General features: G+C 35.0%; 1 protein-coding gene and 1 long non-coding RNA gene across 2 annotated transcripts in view; one reads left to right on the forward strand and one right to left on the reverse strand.

Annotated features, from left to right (window-relative positions):
* Positions 1–616: 616 nt before the first annotated feature.
* On the reverse strand, positions 617–19525 carry LOC127415067 (uncharacterized). The gene is made up of 4 exons (XR_007892905.1): positions 19492–19525; positions 7736–8167; positions 5309–5397; positions 617–922 (listed from the first exon to the last, which is right to left on the reverse strand). It is a non-coding gene; the product is annotated as an uncharacterized LOC127415067 (long non-coding RNA).
* The window catches only part of LOC127415024 (leucine-rich repeat neuronal protein 1-like), a 30542-nt gene continuing 12403 nt past the window's right edge, over positions 1667–19805 (forward strand). Inside the window, exon 1 of the mRNA XM_051653487.1 lies at positions 1667–1904. The gene's annotated coding sequence lies outside the window, so the exon portion shown is untranslated. The remainder of the gene's footprint in view (positions 1905–19805) is intronic.

Raw genomic sequence — 19805 nt, forward strand, 5'->3', positions numbered from 1 at the left:
TAGACCTCTAATCATAAATAAAACCGATAACTGAAGCTGTCAAAGTAAAAACACAAAAGATGAAATATCTGAATGGCAAAAACTGCAATGTAAGGATATCATAAAGATTGACTTATTATTTTCTGATACTTATATCTGCATGAGGCCCAGCAATTTATTTTGTCCACTATAATGGAGATAAGTGTACATAGAAGTATATACTATACTTGTATGTAAATAAAAGTATTTCTGTTTTTCATATCTTTAAATTCTGGTTAATCTTACAGAAAATATATAAAGCTTTTTTCTCTGATGCTAAATTAATAATATTAGATTGTGATATAATAAACATTTTCTAACAATACTTTTTATTTGTAAAATATACTAACATCAAAGATTGTAGACAGGAAATGGCATTTTAAATAAAACGGAATAACAAGGAATAAATAAATAAAATGTTATTTTATTTATTCAAAAAAATACTAAATATAAAGAAAAAAAATAAAGGTTACTAAACATAATATATATATATATATATATATGTATATAGTAACAAAAATAGCTAGATATATTATATTATTTAACAGAATATATTTTCTTTTGTTTTTATACTAAAACCAGAGACTGTAGACAGGAAATGAGATTTTTCAATAAAACTGTATTACAAGGAATAACTAAACTTACTAAACAAAAAATACATTTTATTTTATTCATTCAAACATATTAATATAAAGAAAACATCTATGATAAAATGAAAAATAAAGGTGAGAAGTGCTCGACAAGACAGCCACATCTATGGCAAGTGCTACAGGAAGTGTGGGGTGAAATGTCACCTGAGTATCTGGACAAACTGACAGCTAGAATGCCAAGGATCTGCAAAGCTGTCATTGCTGCACGTGGAGGATTTTTTTGATGAGAACTCTTTGAAGTAGTTTAAGAAGTTCTGAAAAAAAAAAAAAAAAAAATAGTAATTGTTCACATTATTAATGTCCTGACTATACATTGTGATCAGTTGAATGCCACTTTGGTGAATAAAAGTCTCCATAAGAGACTGTACTCTGTACATTATTCCAAATTTTTGGTTGCCAGTGTATATATATTATTCTGTATATACTACATATATATATATATATATATATATATATATATATATATATATATATATATATATATATATATATATATATATATTGGCTATATATTTTCATTACATATTAAGTCACCATCAAACCTTTCCATTAAAGATCAAATACATACTTAAAATAAAATATCTTATATCTTTCTTATTCACCAAACACTGTTAAAAAGGCCCAAACCTTTATGTTTGCTGGGTCTCAAGAGGATTAAAGAATTGTTTGATTAATGTCTGATATCTGATCATATTGCAATACCATGCTTTTGTCTTAAACAGAATTATGAGCCTCTCTATGACCTAATGTATTATCTCAGGGCTTTCTTTATGCCTGACGCTGCCGCAGGAGCGGTAAACCTGGAGGTAGAGCGAAATCTGGACCATTACATCATTGCTGTGAGGTAGAACGATGTCCCGCCTCCCCTGTATCTCATTGGCGGAGCGATCTGGTCTGGCTCACCTATTGGTTAATGTCAGCCCAAAGGGAAGATAAGAGGGGGCGTGGCCTAAGCGTGTAAGGGCGCTTTAAAAACACTGTAAAAGATGCATAAGGGGACGACGGTGCTGATGCCGATGCCGAGCTTGTGATGCGAGAATAATTTCACACCGGAGGCAAGGCTCGAAACAGAACGAGCGGGTGATGATTGACTTCATATTTAGGATAAAATAAACAAACGCGAAATACAGCCAACTGCCTACTGTAGAAGCGAATATTTGGTCAAATTGCAAAGTAATTGTGCAGAAATAGGTGAGCGCGAGAGCGTGGATCGGATCCATCCCACGATCGCTGGAGGTAAGGGCGTTTCTAAAAAGCATCTCTTTGTAATTCGTGCTATTCAATTCAGAAGTTACAAAGTTGCAAACTGATGCCACGTCATAAAGGGATTAAAACTGCTGGGAAATGAGCAGTATATACTACTTGTTTAAAGATTGAAGGTTGTGTTCTTAAGTTTGACTGTCTTTCTTTTGGGTTTTCGGTTTCTCTTTAATGGAGAGTAGCTATCAAATTCTTCTCACCGGCTCTTGCATGAAATAACACATAACCTCATCAGACACTTCATAATGCATCTTGTTTATTTGTATATGTTTGTTTGATTTGTGTTTTTAATTTGGGTCACACTTAAATTACAGTGTTTCATGTTATAGTAGCTGCTTGTACATTATTATTGGTTTTACTATAGTTATTTATTATAGTAATAACATATATGGACACTGTAATTTAAAGTGTTACTTTTCGTTTGTTTAACATCCTTGCTGTTATGCTATGTCATAACCTGTGCAACCTAGGCTTTTTAATAAAATAGAACAACAAAATTAAATGTACATTTACTAAACAATACAGTTATTGACAGTCATTTCAGAATCATAAGTACAACAGTATGTATAAGGTACGTCTACAAGTTATTGCATAGTGATGTGATGCACCTTAATATTCAGTTTTATTTAAATAATTTTAAATAATGTTCAGGTTGGTAGGGTTTTTGATCAAAAATATTTAATATAACAAAAATGTATTGCAATTTGACCACAAGATATGATTAAGACGCAGGACCAATGCATGATAACCTCTGACATGGTTGCTTTTTAACGACCTCGTTTTGGCAGTGTACCTTTAATGATGTTTTCTTGTTTGAGTACCTTTTATATTTCTGCTTGAACAAAAATGTGCTGTTTAATTATAGCTGCTCCTGCTCTAAATAAACCCATGCGAACGAGCTCTGAAGTAGCAAACCAGGAGAAAATGGCCCATGGGAATATGTGTGAACGCAGCAGAGACAGCCCAGGAACCCTTAGCAGTTATAATGTTCATGTGATCTTACACTCCATTTGATTATTAAGTGTAGATTTATTTCCTTGGGCTTCATTTCCTGTTTCTTAATGCTTTAATGATAGAATCCCAGAGTGAAATTTTATCCCCAGATCTTTGTTCAGTAAACTGATGGTAAAACTCAGTGTATGCATGTCTACTGCACTGTCTACTCCAAGATTTGACATCGAATATCCAGTGGCAATCTAAGATGGAATTGAAATTGTTTATCGTTAATAAGTTATCAAAAATGCCCTTAAAATCAAACACTAGAATCAAACATTCAAGGGATAGTTCACCAAAAAAATGAACATTTTGTCACTATTTACTCACCCCCGTGTTATTCCAAACCTAAATCACCGTTCACTTTCATTGTATGAAAAAAGATTCAATGAAAGTGAATGGTGGCCAAGGCTGTTAGTCCTAAACCTCCTGAGACCTGAGTTAGACTCTCTGTATTTTCCATTTCCTTTTTTGATTTGTAACTAGTAGCACATAATAAACAAGCAAAATAAAAAAATAAAAAATTCTAGAGCAAATAGTCTTCCTGTAAATTGATGTCCACATATGTGAACAGCGGGACTAAGTTGTGAAAATTTAAATAATACCAAGCTATGAGGGCCTGGGTAGCTCAGTGTGTATTGACGCTGACTACCACCCCTGGAGTCGCAAGTTCGAATCCAGGGCGTGCTGAGTGACTCCAGCCAGGTCTCCTAAACAACCAAATTGGCCCGGTTGCTAGGGAGGGTAGAGTCACATGGGGTAACCTCCTCGTGGTCGCTATAATGTGTGGTTCTCGCTCTCGGTGGGGCGTGTGGAGAGTTGTGCGTGGATGCCGCGGAGAATAGTGTGAAGTCTCCACACGCACTATGTCTCCGCGGTAATGCGCTCAACAAGCCACGTATTAAGATTCGCGGATTGACGGTCTCAGACACGGAGGCAACTGAGATTCGTCCTCCGCCACCTGGATTGAGGTGAGTAACTACGTCACCACGAGGACTTAAAGCGCATTGGGAATTGGGCATTCCAAACTGAGGAGAAAAAAATAAATAAATAAAAAAATTATAATAATAATAATAATACCAAGCTATAGAAAGTCCACATTTTTTCATAAACTTTTTTATTATGTTTGCAGGAGTGTTGGTTATTCATGTTTTGTTTAGACATTACAGACATTATATCAGAAATTGGCATAATATATTCTGATTCAAAGTAATAGCCAGAATCATTCAATCACTGCCAACCATGTTAAAATAAAAGTAAACATAAATTCTGAATCTATGTACTGATTATAAATTGTCCCATGTCTGCCAAACATGTTGAGTGGTTCAAACATCATCTGCAGCCTGAAACTGGACTTTTGGTCAGATTTTAGAAGTGAATGCACTTAGCTGCATAGAGAGCTATAGGATGCTCCCTTGCTCCCTGTTTAGTGAATGACTTAACCTCCAGTTTGCTCTCTGTCTGCACTGGTCTCAGAACAGTTCAAAATGCACCTTATTTTCATCCTAACTCCATGTAAATCCTATGAAAGCAACATTTTTCAGCTTTTGGATGAACTCATTGATTCTCAATGTAAAAATGCACAGTGAATATAGGAATGGATTTACTAATGTTAATGAATACCGTATTGTACAGTGATACAAAAAAAGTATATTAAAATGAAGCAAAATAACCCACAGAAAAATTTACTATTTGGGTTTCTAAAACTTTACTCACTGCAGCCTGTATATAATGAAGCCTGGGTTGTATTTTCTTATACCTTGTATAATTTTAGTTATGTTTTTTGAGGATAAGGGCATGTCATGCAACCTGTCCATGTTTGGCTAGCTTCTACCATGTGACAGATGAATGTGTACCAAAACACTATAGAGTGATTGGATGCATAGCCTTTTACATCAACAAAAAACATATGGGAAGCATTTTCTTCTCCCTTTTAAAAGTCACTAATCCTATTTATTTTGCTTTCTTATGCACAATTAAATGGTTAGTTGCATTTTATTATTTGCATTTAGCATAATTTCATCCCTGCTGTCCGCAACCCTATCAGACCTGCGACACAGCACTGTACATTCCATAAGTTTTGCTGTCCACCATTGTAGGGTGGACAGTTACTACAAGTGATATTTTATAGTGTATAGATCAATTAATGCATACATATTTTTAACCAAATAAAAAAAGTAGCAATTCTTTGTTTGTAAAAAGTTCTCACCCTGAGAGCACCAAATCAGGCCTCTCACCTCAAGACAAGTGTTGCATTAGTTATAAATCTGGTGCACACAGTTAGAAGTGTCACGAAGAGCTCACAAAACCTATTTTAATCCACACGATTCTCTAGTGGAGGTGTTTGTAAGTTACTCCAACATTATCAAGTTGCTAATGCCACTCACTGTGAGCCGAGGCTGAGTTATGTGTGCGCTGACTCAGTGTGAAGTGTCCACCTCCTGAACATGCGGGACGTGGAATGCGTCTCTCCAGCCTAAAAATGGAGAAAATTTCTGTAGGTGCTTTGCATAATGCACTGAAGTATTTCATTTGTAGAGAGCAACACTGTTACATTTGTTTGAAAAGGTTCAGTCTTTGGGAAGCTATATTCATGATTTGAAGTCGGTAAATTACAGTCAAGCTACTCTACCCTGCTGAAAGGAAAAAGCTTAAAGCAGCTACAATGTTTTGCTAGTCTTGGCCAGTCTCCCATCCTGGTCTGTTTGCAAGTTTTAGAAGGGATTTAGACACTTTTGTTTAGCTGGTCAGACTGAGACCAGCCAGACCAGCTTAAACCAGCTAAGATCAGCAAAGATGGTTAAGCTGTTCACCCAGACATTTATTTGATGTGTCTGTTTACATATGAAAGACATGTTTTTTTACGTTGTTTGCTCATCTGCAATACGTCTATAAGACGTATATCAATAAGCATGTCTCAGATGTCAATAAACATTCAGCAGATATCTTTAATCTGATAAGATATATAATAATATATATTTAATCTTAAATAAGATATAAGATAATCTGATATTTTTAAGATGTTTAAAAGATGTTAATTAGATTGTGATGCTTTCCCGAAGTTCAAGAATCAAGAGCATTTGTTACTTAATGTTTATTATCACAAAAAATTTTTTTTTTAAAAATGAGTGCAAATGGTGATAGATGAAGGATAAATGGTGGTTAGGGTACAACGGGGCTAAAAGCAAAATAGAAAAAAAAAAAATTGGAAAAAAATACATTTCTTTTTATTGACAGCTGATAGAGCAGCATAATTTGTGTGAAAATAAATAATAACGGAAGGCTGTTCTGATTTAAAAAAAAAAAAAAAAAAATATATATATATATAATTTTATTATTATTTTTTTTATTTTTTATTATTAATTGTTTTTTTTTTTATTTTTTATTATTTTTTAAGGTGGCGAGGGAGCATTTTCCCCCAAATATGGAGGCCTTTTACTCCAGGGGGTTTAAAGTGATATAGTGTACATATAGGGACAATAGTTATAGGGCAAAATTGGTCAACAAAGGAAAATACTTATGAGACAACAAGATGCTTTTTTGAGTAACAAATGAAGATAATACTTATTCAAATTAACCACTTTAGAAAAGGGTTAACCATTTCTTGTTCATTTCAATCACATATGGCATTTCATAACATCGCAAGTATTCTATAAACAAATTAATCTCCATTGGATCAGTCAATGTGAGCCCACTTTAAACATTTTTCATATAAGATCTATTCACCCCACAATTTGTTTTATGAGGTCCTTGAGCCCCTGCAACAAGGGGGCTTTTTTTTTTTTTTACATCAGATACCATCCTTTCACCTATTGGGCAGTTATTTAAAAACTTTTGATTTATTCACTTTGAACAAAACTGTAAATGATAAATGAGTATTTTGTCTAAAAATAAATGTGATAATATAAGGGATTTTCATTAGCTAGATAAATTTGCAACATTTAAAAAAATGATTAACTATTAGATCAAATAACCCCAAAATCAAACTTTAGACATTGCACGCAATCATCACATTGATTAGGAATATTTTGCCACGAATAGTGACAAACATGTGTTTAGGAAAGTGCTGTGGTAGTTTTTGTTGCTATTTAGTTTTGGGAGAAAATAAAATCAAAAGTGCCATTTACCCCAGGGGGGCTTTAGCACTGTTGTACCCTACTTTAAGACACTTACAATGGAAGTGAATAAGGTCAGCATATAAACATTGAATATACACCCTTTCAAAAGTACAGCCACAAGACCTAAACATTAAAAACTTATTAACACGTTAATATGTATTAACACGTATTAACATGATTTTAGTGTGATAAATTAGGGATTTACTGGAATTACAGCATTTTACCAGATTATTAGGTTTACCGGCTTGTGTCTTCATGACAACAAAGTTGTGAAATTGAAGAAGGTTAGTAAACAATTTTATCACACTTAAATCATATTAATACGTATAATGTTTACTTCTTGTGGCAATACTTTTGAAACAGTGAGCATTTTAACATTTATGGACTGGCCCCATTCACTTCCATTGTAAGTGCCTTGCTTTAACTGTGATTTTTGCTTCTTTTTAAAAAAAATATACAATATTTTGTAATCAAAATTACACAACAAATGCTGTCAATTAAGTATAATTGAATTGGCCCAGAACATTCCTTTAAGGGGGAAATATATTTTAAAATATTTAACTATCAGGTTATATAATTTAGAATAGAGCAATATTTCTCTGGCACAAAAATAATGAAGAACAATCTGTTTGTCCAACCAATGGAAGATGTGGATGTATTCGGTTAACCTGTTTGAAAACATTATTTGTGCCATACCTGTTTGAAAATATTGTTTTTGTTGTAAACAATATTCCGTTTGGCCAATATTCTAACATGAGGGTGAGTAAATGATGACAGAATTTGAACTTGTGAGTGAATTCTCTTTAAGTAGCATCGCTACATTTAGTTAGTAACTCCTAAACCCTGGAGAGGTTAAATGGAGTTATTGAGGACCAGTGGTACTGTGAGTGGAGAAAGGCATCAGGTCTTTTGTGACCCAGAACAAATGAACATAAATGAACTCTTAGGTCATGTCCTTGAGCGAGTCCTCTTCTCTCCTGAGAGATGCTTTTCAGCTACATCTCTCTCCATTACCTCATGTCTCCATCGACATTGCGGCTTATCTCTCTCACCCACTTTCTCTCTGTCTGTCTTCTTTCTTCCTTATCTTCCAAATCAAAAATTATTTCCACTTTCACAGAGCACCAACTGTTGGGGCAAAGAATGGGAAAGGAGGGTGTGTTAAAAGCACCTATATTTTAAGGCAGGTGTTTCAGTCATGACAGAGATTCATTCAGCAACCATTTCTGTAGATTACATATTTAAACTACAGTATAAGTTGGCAACAAATGTGCAATGTGTAACGTATTTCAATTTCATTCGTTACAAAAAGTTTGCGACTGATTTATTAAAAATCGTTCACGACCGGAACAACGGAAGTTAAAGGAATATTCCGGGTTTAATACAAGTTAAGCTCAAGATGCTTACAAACACCTGGCATTCAATGAGAAGGTTGACTTTTTCTTCCGTAAAGAGTCAGGGTTGAAAAAACAAAAACTACTAATGACCAGGCAAACAACAGAGTTGTTTACCATACTCATTTGCATCAAAAGCAATTGCCTCTCATTTATTGACAGTGAAGGAATATTTACGACTAACCTGTGATGGATTGTCATAAGGTTCTCTCAGAAACAGGCTCAACCGTCACACTGAATATGGTAAGCGAAGGTCTAAGGTCTACTGTATCGCTGTGCATTTACCGCACATAGTTATATTTAATATAAGTGTCAAGAAGTATTTCATGGGGCGGCACAAGCTCACATTAGATAAACAGAGGAGGGCGCATGTCCTGATAGGATGAAAACTCCTAGAATAGTTTAACCAAAATCATCATTTACAGAATAACAGAAATACAAATTATTACAGATTTTCCATTTTTGGGGACGATATTCCTTGAACATTTAGTTTGCACTGACTCTTGCCACAGATTGTCACCTACGTCAGTTTTACAGCCTCAAATATTGCCAGAACTTAAAATTTCTCTGTAATGTTTCATTAGATGCATTTAAATAATGACTCATACATCTATTTTTTCACTCAGCCCACTCTCTCAGCAACAGTTCTCTGTCCTTTTTTATGACATCAATAAGCGTGTATATATGGACAGTTATCTAGCTAAGTGTGTGTGTGTGTGGATGAATTTTGTTCTGGGTTTTTACATTTTAAACTCATTCTATTTACCTCAGCAGGCCAGTGATAGGGTAAATAACTTGACTGGACCTCCGATTGCATTTATTGGCATCAAAAAGAAAAAAAAATCTTTGAATTTTAAGTGTTTTTTTCCCTTGCAAAAATGCTTACACCAGCATTTCAGTGATTCAGTATGCATCCCATTTAAGTGCTGCACTAGCTTCAGTACACATTTAGTGCTCTTATTTGGATCTCTTTGCAGCTTTTGATGTTACAGTGATAAAATGTAAAGTTGTGTTAGGTTATGTAAGTGCATTATTCATTAAAAATAAAGTGTGTAATTTTATAGTTGCTAAAATAATTTTTCCTATCCAAGCCTAATTTGCAGAGAGAACTATACACCAATCAGCCACAACATTAAAACCACCTGCCTAATATTGTGTAGGTCCCCCTCGTGCCACCAAAACAGTAGCCAATCCTGCATCTCAGAATAGCATTCTGAGATGCTATCCTTCTCACTACAATTGTGCAGAACGGTTATCTGAGTTACCGTAGACTTTATCAGTTCAAATCAGTCTGACCATTCTCTGTTGACCTCTCTCATCAACAAGACATTTCCATCCACAGAACCGCTGCTCACTGGATGTTTTTTGTTTTTGGCATCATTCTGAGTAAATTCTAGAGACTGTTGTGTGTGAAAATCCCAGGAGATCAGCAGATACACAAATACTCAAACCAGCCCATCTGGCACCTACAATCATGCCACGGTCCAAATCACTGAGATAAAACATTTTCCCCATTCTGATGGTTGATGTAAACATTAACTGAAGCTCCTGACCCTTATCTGCTTGATTTTATGCATTGCACTGCTGCCACACGATTGGCTGATTAGATAATTGCATGGATGATTGTTGGTGCCAGATGGGCTGGTTTGATTATTTCTGTAAATGCTGATCTCCTGGGATTTTCACACACAACAGTCTCTAGAATTTATTCAGAATGGTGCCAAAAACAAAAAACATCCAGTGAGCGGGTGTTCTGCAGATGTAAATGCTTTTGACAAAGTCTACGGTAACTCAGATAACCGCTCTGTACAATTGTGGTGAGAAGAATATCATCTCAGCTGTTTTGCTGGCACGAGGGGGACCTACACAATATTAGGCAGGTGATTTTAATGTTGTGGCTGATCGGTGTATGTAAGCCATTCGTATGTTGATTTTCATGAAAAGTGTAAGCACTGTGGTTCTGTTGCGCTATAAAAACATTGCTCTGTTTGTTTGAGTATTGCAACCCCAGCAACACTGGCTCAACCAATAGCGTGAGGTTGGGGTGGGACCTTCTGTTTGGTTATGACCCATGGAAGACGGGAGGAGTGTTCAGGAAATTTGTGTTTGAAAGCAGTCATTATTTTGCACTTCAAAAAATGACAAGATTCAAACTGTAGGGTTTGTTAACATTTTTATAAATAATATATATATATATATATTTTACTTTGATGTTTTAGTTATTTATAATTTATAATTTAATAAAATTAAAAGCCCTAAATGACATTACATCCTGTATAGGTTGATTCTTCAAAATCTGTCAAGAAAATCCTATTTTACTCCAAACTTAAGAGACAAATAAGAAATAATATTTTGCATTTAGAAAATCAAGCCAATTTTAGGGCCATTAAGGTTTTTTTTGTAATATTTTGACATTATTTTCATGCACATTTTGCCCCCAAATTCTCATTGCCGCAAAAAAAAAAAAAAAAAAAAAAAAAAAAAAAAGAAACATATATATATATATATATATATATATATATATATATATGTGTGTGTATATATATATATATATATATATATATATATATATATATATATATGTGTGTATGTATATATATATATATATATATATATGTGTATATATATATGTGTGTGTGTGTGAGTGATTTTTTTCGCATTGCCATAATGAGAGTTGGGGGATAAAATGTGTGTAACTGTCATGATGATATTCTTTATAAAATATTCTCATAGAAATGTGAAATAAATAAATAAATTAAAAAAATACATTGTACAACAGCATCTTTTTTTACTGTAATACATTAAAAAAATGAAATGTTATGGCAGTGAGAATCACTGAAAACAATGGGAACAGTGAAAGTAAATCTCCGGACGTGGTACTCTTATGAGAATTGGTGGTAAAATGTGTCCTTAAAATAATGTCACAATGCAAAAAATCGTAACGGTTCTAAATTTAGGCATCATTTTCTTTATGTAAAGTATAATAACATTTTTTGTTTTGTATTGATTTGGGTTTAAATATAACCAGGACATTTTCTTGGCAGGTTTTTGAGTGAATCATATCAATTAAATATGAATCGTATCATATCAATTAAACAGTTTTGTGCAGGATTTCCATCTGAATGGTGGTAATAAAGCACCTGTCAAGTGTAGTTTGAGTTTGGTGATGTCATGGTGCATCAGAGGGTGATGGAAGGCCAGGGGAGGAAATGAGGTCATGAGGTGATGTCAAATTGTGATGCCCCATATGCAGTGCTCCTCACACCAATTAACAGCTTTTTTCAACATTTTTACTCAATAGAAAAAGGCAGGGATGAAAATTAAAGACCTGCCTGCAGTGCTCTCAATAATTAATAACCCATTCATGAATATTTCATCTATTCCAATACGTTTGCAGATGTGAGGGGCTGTGTTCAGGCATGGCAAATATAAAGGAAAGGAAACTTTCTAAAAGAGAGATCAACCCCAGAGGGTTATCGGTTACACGTGCTCCTAATCTCAGATCATCGCTGTATTACGGCACATCTGTGGGGAGCAATGCTATAATGTCTTGCTTTCCATTGTTGTGCTTTGCTATGATCTGCAGTCACGTGGATGTAAACTTTTCATATCATTACAGTTTAATGATTTGCAGTAACAACACATTGATGTACGTTTTATTCTGTGTACATTGCAGAGTGTGAAGGGAGGGCAGCTTGTTAATTGGATATAATACATTTGTCAGTATGCTTGTTTTTTAACAGCTCAAAGTGGAAAATCTAGCAATAGAACTTTGCGCCAGACTCGTCAACAGCTGGCTGGATAATCTCTCTTAAATTACAATGTGAGCCTTGCAATGCACTTTGCTTGGTCACTGACACGAGTGCCACAACTTTGTGTCATAAAGACACAGTGAATCGAACAACATCTGTCTTGGAATGCAGCGTTTCAAACCAAGGGCTTTTTTCTCATGGGTTACATTCATTCCTTTTCTAATGTATCATTGGGAATTTGACCCATGGTGTTATTCTGATACACGCACAATCAGATTGTTTTGACTGCATGTGTGTGAAGTTGAAAAAAACAACAACACAAAGTTATGGGTTTGGGGTGATGTTTGATGTGTTTTTTTTAATAGTACCAAATAGTACTTACCATAACCTTCCCATAATTTTCAAGTAGTATGCAGTTCTCATGTATGAAACCTATTACATATAAAAACCTTAAATATTAAAAAAAGAACTATAAAAAAATAACTTAAATATTGATCTGTTTCTCACCCACACCTATCATATCGCTTCAGAAGACATATTTTAAACCACTGGAGTCGTATTGATTACTTTATTCTGCCTTTATGTGCTTTTTGGACCTTCAAAGTTCTGGTCACCATTCACATGCATTGTATGGACCTACAGAGATTAGATATTCTTCTAGAAAAGATAAGAAAGATAGTCATTCACATCTGGGATGGCATGAGGGTAAATAATGAGAGAACTGCTGCTGTGCATTTTTTCCCTCATTTTTTAACTAAGAAGAATCAAACTGTGGTCAGTGAAAAAGCACGACCTGTAACTTTAAACAGATAAACTGGATAAGTGGCATTAAAAAAATGAGTAAGAATATTCTTTCAGTTTGACTTTCTGTATGTTTAGACTAGCATCATTTAGAGTTATTTGTGTGGATTTAATAGCTTGGTTTTACAACAACAACAACAACAACAATAATAATAATAATAATAATAAAAACAAGAATTATTTATAATTATTATAAAAGTCCAACAATGTGGATTTATTGTATAATAGCTTGGTTTTACTATAATAAGAATAATAATAATATAAATAATTTTTTTTTTTAAATGTAATATATATACAGTATATATTACTAATAATTAACAATAAATGTATAATTATCATTATTTTTTTTAATTTAGCATTACTGAACTGAAGTTTGCAGTTTTTTCATATTTTCTATTTTAAAAAGTGCTAAAGAAAAGGTTATGTCCTCTGTAGTGATTTCCTTTTTCCTTTTATATTTACTGTTATATTTGTAAAATCTAAGTATATATTTTTCTTTAAGCCTTTATTAATATATTCTCTCAACTGTATATTTCCATCTAGATTCACTAACCCACTCAGGTGATTCCCTCATTTCTCATTCAGCTCTCTCTCTCGCTCTTGCTCTCGCTCTCTCTCTCTCTCTTGTCTGTGTGTCCCATCACACACATATGCAAAAGGAAGCCCCAAGGGTTGGTCCTTTTTGCTTCTCCCTGTCAGGTTGCCATGGCATCAGGCATGGTGGCCCCATTTCCTGCCATGCGGAGAGGCCAGGGGGGTTATGTCCTGAACGACTGTCCCACTGTCTAATGCGATCAGACAGGCGTGTTGGGTAATGACACACAGACACAGACACAGACACAACACACACACACACACACACACACACACACACACACACACACAGCTCAGAGGATGGAGGAACACTTCCTCTCAAACACTTTCAAATACTCCACCCCTCTTCACCTCTGAAGGTGGTCTGATCACTGTAACAGCAGGATGGGCGGACGCAATGGCAAATACGCCCACATGGATGTTTAGGGCTTAGCCTAGACCTCTGTGGATGCGTATGAGGCTATTCAAGAAAATTGTATTCTTCAGAGGTTGCTCTTTCAAAGCTCAGGAGTCTTATTGTAGATCTTAAGCCCGATATACACTGTAGGATTTTTACAGACCTTTAAGATTGTTACTATGCAGATGACACACAAATGTATCTGCCACTAAGAAAGAATAACGGGAATGTGTTAGGATCCCTTCTTAATAGATGATATTAAAGCTTGGATGTTGGTGAATTTTTTTGAATTTCAATGAAAGTAAAACAGAAATTATTTGGTTCGGGGGCTCTGATGTCCATGACACCTCAAAATTAGGATCGATTCAGATCAATTCAGTTGTCAAATCTAGTTTTTTTTTTTTTCATTTAAGATTATTGGCAAAAGTTAAGCCCTTCCTTTCTTTTGCAGATTTTGAAAAGGTGATTCACGCAATTATTTCCTCAAGATTGGATTACTGTAAATCTCTTTACATCGGAGTCAGTCAATCGTCATTGTCTCGCCTGCAGATGGTCCAAATGTCGCCGCTAGGCTGCTGACGGGTACCCATAAGAGTGATCATTATCTCCCCCATTTTAATATCTCTTCATTGGCTGCATGTCCGTTACAGAATCGATTTTAAGATGCTACTGTTTGTTTTTAAATCGTTGAATGGGCTGGCATCGATCTATCTCTGTGACCTCCTGCACATACATAAGAATTCAAGGTCACTTAGGTCCTCTGATCAGATGATTTTGACCATTTCCAGGTCCCGGTTAAAGCAAAGAGGTGATTGTGCTTTTGCAGTCGCTTAATTTTATAATCTTTCATTGTACAGCACACTGGTCAACGGTCTGTTGTTTTTAATTGCGCTTTATAAATAAATTGTTGTTGCTGTTGTTACTTGTCAGACTGTACAATATGAACGCATTGAGATCACTGCGTGACATTATGTCAGACTTTACAATACACATCGGTTGTCCCGATCAGTGTACGTGATCGTTAATATAATAGAAGTATATAGATCGTTAACAATGAATAGAAGCGAAACGGCGAGATTTGCCCGGAGGAACGTTATTTCTGAAAGACAGGGCATCAGCATTTCCATTGCTCCAATACCACTCCTTTAATAAGACATCCTGATCACAAATACACAAAATTAAATATGTTGAGAATGAACACCAGTGGGGGAGGTAGCCTACAGTAATAATTAGCTACCACAAGCAAAGATTCATTGTGGGATAAAAGAAGATTTGTGGCCCGAAAAATAACAAAGTTCAGCGTTCACATAGGGAAAACAAAAAAGGTGGGCTTATAGTACGTCTTTCTCCTCGTTTAGATTAGTAACATTTAGGTCATGCAAAATTTCGAAAATGAATGTTGGCTAATAATATATCGCGCTTGCAAATTCCCTATGGATAATGCACAAATATGACATAGATTTCTATAATTGTATCCAGTTGTATCTGCTGATTATTATTAAAATGTCCCATAAATACTTTATAATAATTGAATTAATATAAATATATATTTATGTATATATTTTTATGAAAATGGAGTGGTGTGAATCTTAACTAGAAGTTTACAGATGCTTAAAGTAAATTTATTAAAGTAAAATAGTAATTAAAATAAAGTTTTAAAGAAAATGCATGATAAATGTAAAGAAAAAACGTGTTAAGAAAATGCAATCCTTTAATTGTTTTCGTTTTGTAAGCTCTGTATTTAATTCGGGGCATAATGCTTTCATATTGCTGAAGTGTTACACTTTTCTCCAAGTATTTTCTGCTTATTTATTGATAACTGGGCACAAATGTTGCTATGGTGCAGACTCGGAGCAGGTTTCTTTCCAAGTGAATTGGGATGCGAGAGAGGAGCGGACTGTCTCATCTGGCCGTTGTAATTGCAGTCACACTATACAGCTGCGATGCTAAATTTCTGACACTACCAGAACTTCGTCAGAGGCTAAAGATCATCGCAAAGGCTATTAATTGGCTGTCTGTGAACATGTCACACTAAACGTTGTAAGATTGCCGATTTTACCCGAAATTTGTCACAGAAGCCAGAATCGTAGCCAAAATCCTACAGTGTGCACCGGGCTTTAGTTATATTTATGAAAGCTGAAGTGTGTAACTTTTTAGGTTTCTCTTATCCCATCTTAATATGCAGAGACAACTATAAGTAAGCCATTCATTGGTTAATTTTCATTTAAACAATGTCTTTGTGCTGCTATAAAAATTACTCTGTTAGTTTTGAGCGACCTGTCCATAGCGACACAATAACATTGATTCAACCAATGATGTGAGTTGGGGGCGGGGCTATCTGTTTTTTCGAATAGACAGCAGACGGGCGTGTTCTGAAAGCTGTTTGGAAACAAACATTTATTTTTGTAATTCAGTTCAGTGGCAGAGAAATTAAACACTTTAGCTTAAGGATCAAGTTTTTTCCTAAAAATTCTTGTTGACATAAAGAAAAAAATGTACATGGATTGCATAGCTCAGAGAATTTCATTTGAGAAGAATTTGAGAAATGTTTGTGCTCATATTGAGGTCTCTGACTTTTGATTGCAGTCTTTGGTGTCTTGGCAAATCTGAGAACAGTTGTTACATGCACACCAATATGCTGATAACTATTAAAAATTAGTAAAAAAAAAAAAATAAAAAAAAATCTGACTAGATTAGCTATATTCATTGTAAAGATGAGAGTCTAAGCTCTAAAATGACACCTACTGTATTTTGTGCTGATCAACCAACTGGTTGTTGAGTAATTTCCATAATATACACTGGTGACCAAAGGTTTGGAATAATGTACAGATTTTGCACTTATGGAAAGAAATTGGTACTTTTATTCACCAAAGTGGCATTCAACTGATCACAATGTATAGTCAGGACATTAATAACGTGAAAAATTACTATTACAATTTATTTAAACTTCTTCAAAGATTTCTCATCAAAAAAATCCTCCACGTGCAGCAATGACAGCTTTACAGATCCTTGACATTCCAGCTGTCAGTTTGTCCAGATACTCAGGTGACATTTCACCCCACACTTCCTGTAGCACTTGCCATAGATGTGGCTGTCTTGTCGGGCACTTCTCACGCACCTTACAGTCTAGCTGATCCCACAAAAGCTCAATAGGGTTAAGATCCATAACACTCTTTTCCAATTATCTGTTGTCCAATGTCTGTGTTTCTTTGCCCACTCTAACCTTTTCTTTTTGTTTTTCTGTTTCAAAAGTGGCTTTTTATTTGCAATTCTTTCCATAAGGCCTGCACCCTTGAGTCTTCTCTTTACTGTTGTACATGAAACTGGTGTTGAGCGGGTAGAATTCAATGAAGCTGTCAGCTGAGGACATGTGAGGCGTCTAGTTCTCAAACTAGAGACTCTGATGTACTTATCCTCTTGTTTAGTTGTACATCTGGCCTTCCACATCTCTTTCTGTCCTTGTTAGGGCCAGTTGTCCTTTGTCTTTGAAGACTGTAGTGTACACCTTTGTATGAAATCTTCAGTTTTTTGGCAATTTCAAACATTGTATAGCCTTCATTCCTCAAAACAATGATTGACTGATGAGTTTCTAGAGAAAGCTGTTTCTTTTTTTGCCATTTTTGACCTAATATTGACCTTAAGACATGCCAGTCTATTGCATACTGTGGCAACTCAAAAACAAACACAAAGACAATGTTAAGCTTCATTTAATGAACCAAATAGCTTTCAACTGGGTTTGATATAATGGCAAGTGATTTTCTAGTTCCAAATTAGCAATTTAGCATGATTAATCAAAAATGATCATTTGATCAAAAATGACTTTTTTCATATAGTGATGGTGCTGTTTTTTACATCACCAATGTAATGTAATGTCCTGACTATACTTTGTGATCAGTTTAATGCCACTTTGGTGAATTAAAGTACCAATTTCCTTCTGAAAAAGCGAAATCTGTACATTACTCCAAACTTTTGGCCACCAGGTTAAACCAATTTTAAAAAAAATCCAGTTTGATCTAGGGTGGTTCCAGCTGGTTTGTAGTGATTAAGCTAGTCAAAATTAGCATTTGGAAGTCCAGTTCATTTTAGTGAATCGGTTCGTTCGGATGGTTTGTTTAATTAAAACCGGTTCAAACAATGATTCACAACCGAGTCATAACTCAAAACCGTTGGCGTGGCATTTACATTTCAATTTTGTAGTAAAATTACTGTTTTTCAGGCAGGGATGTTATTTTCTGTACTCATGTGTACTGATAGGTCTTTGAGGTAAATCAGACGTTTGAGGCTCTTTGCTATTCATATTTGGCAGTCGGCGGATAGGGACACACCCCTCTCTCTATCCCCTCACGCTTGCGTCTCATCTCACCCTTCTTCAATACACCTCTCGGGGGAGTTAATTTGTGTTGAATGCATGAAAAGATCAGAGTGGGGAGGGGGGTGGGTTTAGGAGGGGTAATTTTTTTTCCCATCTTGTTCTCATTTCCAAAGCCAGCACTGTCTGAGCGGCATGTCCGTGTTGCGTTTTTGTTCTGAATTTTGAACAGGCCTATTGCCGCACACGAAAGCAGATTAAAAGACCCCCAAGACTGTGCAGAATATTGCAATCCTGGATTGGATTGGCTTGTTTTACTTGCCCGCCACATGTGAGCTGCTCAAATGATGACAGTCGGATTTTGTTGTTGTTGTTGTACTGCATGAAACACAGTCTGAAGGCAAATTTGTGTGGAAAATAGATAGTTTTGGAATGATATAATGAGAATTCTTCTATTTTGCAATTGTATAATTATTTCTTAGATTTTATTTAATATTAAATATTTATTTAATATTTATTTTTCATTACATATTATTTTGTCGATCTAACCATTTGAGACTCGAGCGTGACTGCTGTGTGCATTTTTCATTCGGCTTTCAGATTTGTAACTAGTAGCCCCTAAGAAACATGCAAAAAAAAAAAAACATTCAGACCACACAGTTTTCCTAAAAATTGATGTACACATGTGGACAGCGGGACTAAGTTGTGAAATTTTAAATAATACCAAGCTAGAAAGTCATTTTTTTTATTTATCAAATTGTTTATTAGATTTCCAGGAGTGTTGGTTATTCATGTTTTTGAGACGTTACAGACATTACATCAGAAATTAGCATAATCAATAATGATTTAAAGTAATGGCCAGCATCATCCAATCACTGCCAACCATGTTAAAATAAAATTTAGTATGAAAAATTCTGAATCTATGTACTGATTACCAGTGTCCCATGTCTACCAAACATGTTGAGTGGTCCAAACATCATCTGCAGCCTGAAACTGAATTTTTGACCAGATTTTAGGAGTGAATGCACTTAGCTGCATAGGAAAGCTATAGGATGCTCCCTTGCATATATAGTCATTGTGTTTAACAGTGTGCCTTTTCATGACAAAACGATGACATTTTTTAAATGGCATATCGGATGCAACTAGAGACTCAACTCTTTTGACTCAGACAGGTTTAAATGTACAAACTTAATGAGGTTTCTTACCAGATGTAGTTTTGTTGTTGTTTCTCCCAAAGACAAACTCATCTGAGATCGGTGCCATGTTGTTTTGTCACATGACTCAGTGCAGCTAAGTTTAACACTTTAATGACAGCCTAGAATCTCCCGAACTGAGATCAGTCGGTTTAAATGAAATTAACGTGTGCATAGCCTATAGCGAAGCCAAAACTTAGTGTCCACACATGTGGATGTAGGGTCTCAGGAGGCTTATGTACTAATGATTGATGTTATCTCAGCATGAGAGCATTTTTTGTTTCAGTGGCAGCATGAAATCTTTTTCTTCTTTCTTTTTGTCTTAA

Source organism: Myxocyprinus asiaticus, chromosome 24, assembly GCF_019703515.2.
Source record: "Myxocyprinus asiaticus isolate MX2 ecotype Aquarium Trade chromosome 24, UBuf_Myxa_2, whole genome shotgun sequence".
Classification (NCBI taxonomy): Eukaryota; Metazoa; Chordata; class Actinopteri; order Cypriniformes; family Catostomidae; genus Myxocyprinus; species Myxocyprinus asiaticus.